This window comes from Podarcis erhardii, assembly GCF_964252035.2.
Source record: "Podarcis erhardii genome assembly, chromosome: 4".
NCBI lineage: Eukaryota > Metazoa > Chordata > Lepidosauria > Squamata > Lacertidae > Podarcis > Podarcis erhardii.
The window spans coordinates 100582007-100587299 of NC_138508.1; the positions used below are offsets into that span (position 1 = coordinate 100582007).

At 42.9% G+C, this 5293-nt stretch overlaps 1 long non-coding RNA gene across 1 annotated transcript; it reads left to right on the forward strand.

Annotated features, from left to right (window-relative positions):
• Positions 1-1579: 1579 nt before the first annotated feature.
• Positions 1580-4677, forward strand: LOC309340684. The gene is made up of 3 exons (XR_014156069.1): positions 1580-1924; positions 3653-3752; positions 4170-4677. It is a non-coding gene; the product is annotated as an uncharacterized lncRNA (long non-coding RNA).
• The last annotated feature ends 616 nt before the right edge of the window (positions 4678-5293 follow it).

Below are 5293 nucleotides of genomic sequence, written 5' to 3' on the forward strand. Positions count from 1 at the left end.
TAACAGGTTTGGCATACACACTGGGGAGAACCAGTGACCTCCAGCCTGCCTGCTGGAAGTATTTCCTGTATGGTCAGCCCAGAAGAGAGGGAGCCTATGACTTACATCAAGTAGGAACACCCCCACAGGATTGCTGCCTTGATGAGTGTTGTGGCCCTGCCTAAGCATCTAGACAGAAGCAACTCCTCCCAAATGCCTAGAATGGGGTACCTTTTCCTTCAGAGGGGCAGGCAGAGGCTACAACCTTCTCTCTGACGAAGACCAAGGCTCATCCAATGCCAAACCACCCAAAGTTGTGACAGTTGCTGTGAGGCAGACAAAACCACCAGGCGAGAGCCAATTGGCCTAGTGGGAAATTCCTGCCCGGCCCCAAATGCAGCGAGCAACAAAATTCATAGCAAGCTCAAGCACAGAAAACAGAAATAATACACAGAGAAGGAAGGAGTAAGTAACGAAACTTACTGAACGCTGTTGTTTTATGAACGTTCTGGAAGAGAAGTCGAGAGACAGATTTGTGTGTGGAGGAGCTGTTGATTTAAAAAACCCAAAAGCAATTATTGGCTGATGGGGAATTGACCTGAGACAAAACTATAAAGGTGGTAACTGCCATGGAAGCAGCTGTGAAACAGTTATAGGATTTGCATCTTGACAATTAAACAAAGCTCAGAATGAGTGTATAAACCAAGTGCAGGACTCCCAACAAAGGTTTCAGAATCTGGGTGGGTGTTTTCATTGTGGAGGAATGCATTCAGTTTCTGTATGTAAACAGAGAATGCCCCACTGCTATAAATCTTATTCTTTCTTCTTTGGTGATCACTTGTGACCAAGTAAGATTGTCTACACCAGATCCAGCTAAATGCCCAGTTTTTCTTTTAACTTTACATTGGCTTAACTTACTCCAACTTGCTTTATGCCAGGTTCTTGTGCATTGAATCGGTCCCTTAAATATTGTCTCCAGTTATTATTGCTTATTCTTGTGCTTTTCCTATCCAGCTTTGAGTTACCCTGCTAATCAACTAACAACCTCTTAAAGGGTAAAAGGACCCCTGACCATTAGGTCCAGTCACGGACGACTCTGGAGTTGTGGCGCTCATCTCGCTTTATTGGCCAAGGGAGCTGGCGTACAGCTTCTGGGTCATGTGGCCAGCATGACTAAGCCACTTCTGGTGAACCAGAGCAGCACATGGAAACGCCGTTTACCTTCCTGCTGGATGTATTTATCTACTTGTACTTTGACATGCTTTCGAACTGCTAGGTTGGCAGGAGAAGGACCGAGCAAAGGGCTCACCCCGTCGCGGGGATTCGAACCACCGCCCTTCTGATCAGCAAGCCCTAGGCTTTGTGGTTTAACCCACAGCGCCACCCGCGTCCCAACAACCTCTTATTCTGGGCCTATAAATTGAGTAACCATGCTGCATATTAAATAAGAATATTTTCATTGAGGATTCCTACTTGTACTAGAATTTAGCTCCAAACTTATTTAGAAAATATAAAAGAAAGCCCAATGGAGAGGAATATTCTCCAAAACACAGCAAGCAGTAATTGCAACAGTGAGTGCTGTCTGTACTGAGGTAATAGCACTTTCCAAGTAAATTTTTCACACAAGAATTTAATGGTGACATTAGGGGAATATAATAGGAATTTCTCTCTTGCCAATAGTGTCTGCTTGGCAGCTATGCTAAAAAGCTTGTCAGCTGCAGCTATTCAAGTTATATACCACCCAGAAACTTTTCCTCCCTCCTCTGCAGATTATGGACACACACAGAGAGAGCCATGTTATTTTGCACCCAAAAAGCAACCAATATTGTTTTGTCACAGGCAACACTTGGGATAAGAAAACCTTTCCAAGAGCAAGCAGCCCCACATCCTTCCCCATTCTGTGAGAAAAACAATTGTTTAGTGAGCAGAAGAGACTGCAAATAAGGTACACGCATATTGCGTGGACAGGCGGAGTCCCCAGATCCCGCGCGGTCCCCCCGTCATGTGGAATAACGACTCAAGACAACGTGCTATGGGATTAAATTGGCCACAACTTTATTAAATTTCAAATGTGGGTAGACCTTGGCTCAGGCATTGGGCGTTCTCCCTCCCCAGTCCCCAGCCGGGGGACCTAGGGAGCATCAGGGTTATCCAGTGTGTGGGGGGGGGATGGGCTGGCTCTGGAGAACATATGTTCAAGCAGAGATAGCCGCCCCCGTTACGCCGCCACCGCAGGGGAGAGCAATGACGACCTTTTGGCGTACGGCCAAAGCCTCCCTTCAAAAACCCCTTTAACGGGGAACCCTGGTATCGCCGCCGCAAAGAGGAAGATGGACTAAAGGATTCCACCCAAGGCCTGATACCGCCAAAGTTGTGACGTTTTGCTACGGGAAAGGCGAAACCTGCCAATGCAGGGAAATTCCTTTCCGGCCCTTTAACAGCGACCTTAACGTAGCAGCGCCCGCATACCTGTGAAGAAAAATTAACCTGCAAAACCTGTGAAGAAAAGTTAACCTGCAAAATGAGACATTAACTGAGGGTGGGTAGGGCGGGAGAAGCTCTGGAGCCAAGTGAGAATTCCCAGGTAAGATCCTCCCTCTATTGTGTGGGCAGATAATCCCTCCCCTACCTGGCCTGGTCTCCTTGTCAACACTTCCCCCTAGGTGGGATTGGACAACTGACTGAGGTAGGCGGAGACCTTCAGGTATCCCACCTGGGGGAAGGCAAAGCCAAGCCTATGCTGTTGGGGCCGCTCCAGATCTAGGGGCTGCACGTGTCCACGCAAAGGGCGCCCCCCGTTTTAAATGGGGAGCGGTCATTTGTGTACACTACACAGATATTTGTGTAGTATACAATGCCAACGCTATAAAAAATGCAGAAACAACCGCCACCAGCAAATTTCAGAAGTTGCCCCACATTCTGAAACCTTGAACAATAAGGGTTCCAGATTGTGTTACATTCACTGTATGGATGTTGGAGGCCAAGAACCATGAGGCGTAGAGGGCATCATTAGTGACATAACTTTGCTGCCCATACGTGGAGTGACACCATCATGTGGGTAACATAGCTGAGATGATTATAAGCATTAAGGAGGCTGGAGGTCTCTCTAGCATGTAGGTTTTCCTCTTCGAGAGAAATGTCTCAGTCTGGCCAGAGAGATTGTTCATTACTAAACAGAGGGTATCGCTGATAGCTCTCCACACATGGTGTTGCGACTGTTCCCAGTTGCCTACCAAATGTCCTTGTTGTCGATCTACATTAGATTTTTTCCATTATTCTTATTTGCTGCTTCTTTCAAATGAGCAACTGTGCCTGCTTTATCATAGCAGTAATTTTAAGGAACACTGCACATTAAAACATTGTGAAAATCACTAGAACACATTATGCCAAATCTAGTTTGATGAATAAGCTTTAGGGGAATCAGGCAGTTCCGTGTGAAGCTCTTTCCATAACACTATCTCCCTCAAACATGCTTTTCTCTTCTTATTTGACGTGAAAGAGATGGATATGGAGGAAGTGTTCATTTAAAATTTTCAGTTCCTAGCTGCCACTTGTGGCCTATTGTGTGTGTGTGTGTGTGTGTGTGTGTGTGTGTGTGTAGTTAATATCATTTTAAAAAATGAAATTGAGCTTTTTGTTAATATGTGGCTTCTGATTGGATTAATTACAACAGATACATTCTCTGGAAACTGGGGACAAAGAAACAATTTGCGTCAGCAGAAGCAGACTATATTTAAAACCTTCTGTTCACATCTCTGGAATATTACTGTTCTGTAAGTATTATATGCCCATATAGGAATAATATGAATAATAATCTTTATATATGTGGGCAGCCTCATGCAAGTAGACTTCTGCTCAGTCAAAATGACTCGCCATTATCTCTGGAACACATTTGCTGGGTGGAGATGGAATTTGTTCTACCCAAATCAGTCATGTGTATTTTTACCTACTGTAACATTCTGTTTCTATGAATTTGTGCAAATCAATACTGTACTTACCACTTATTTTGACTTGGGCATGATATAGCCATGATCTATTTTGAATCCACTGATTTCAATAAGAGGTAGAAAGAGATATGCTCTCTTCATTTGAAATCATTAATGAATTAAAGATGTCCCTTCCGTCTTATAAGTATTTAACTTTGACTGCATCATGCCCATATTTTACACTTTGTTGTTTTTGTTCCTTAGTTGGATCCTCAACATCAAATAATAATGAAAATCAAACCCTAATCTTTGGTTGTATTTCCCAGAAAGTTGGACTTTTCTCCTTTAATATATATTTCAATCTGAGAAAACGACATCTCAGCAAAATGAAAACAAATGACAGTGCTATCGCCAACGAGACAATGTATTATTTTAAAATGTATGAAATGGTCCATGCTCTGCCCTATGACAGTTAAGTGTTCAAAATGAGACAGCTAAAAAAAAATGTAGTTAACTCGTTCAAGGAGATATGAAAGTGAGGCTCCTTTATAATGTTCCTCCCTCCTATGTGTAGACAAAGAGGTACAGAGAAGAGAAAACCGTGGATTAAAATAAATGTTCTCAGTGCAGAAAATGAAATGAAGGCAGCAGGCTTTGTGTCAGAAAAGACAAATACTGGGTTTTGGAGGGTTGTTTCAAAGTCATTTAACACACACACATGCACACACAGATGCCATTGGATAACATAATTAATTAAAGGTACTAACAGATGGAAGAAGAACAGTTGGAAGTGAACTGAGAAGCAAGCACTTTTGAGAACATTTGCGCCAATTGGCCTATAGGCTTCATATTCACTGGGGTTTTCCTCGTTCGAGAGTGTTCAGGATTATAGCTCATGTTTGTAATTACTCGGGAACTGTTCCTAAAGCATGTGATAGTTTTAGATCCCTTCTTACCTCCTGTTCCTCTGATAGTGATCTGTCACTCTATTGTAGACTCTTAGAAATAGAACTTGTCACACACATTGACACCCTCCGTATGCCTCCAATTGTAAGATGTAAATAAATGTTTCTTTCTTTAATTAACATAGAAAGTTCACCAAGGATTTATAACAAAAAATTATGCATCTTTAACACTTCTGAAGTTGTACTGGGAGGGCAAATGTATTAGTATAATGATTCAAAGAGCTCAGAGAGCCAGTGACTTACAGTAGTTTGAATAGGGTTCAAGTCTCCATTCAGCTAGGAAGCTTACTAGCTGATTTGGGGCCACTGATGGACTCTTAGACTAACAAAACTGTGAGCAGAAAATGGGGAGGCGGAAACATCTGTATGCCAACCTGAGCTCCGGGGAAGAAAAAATGGAATATAAATATAATGCAGAAATAA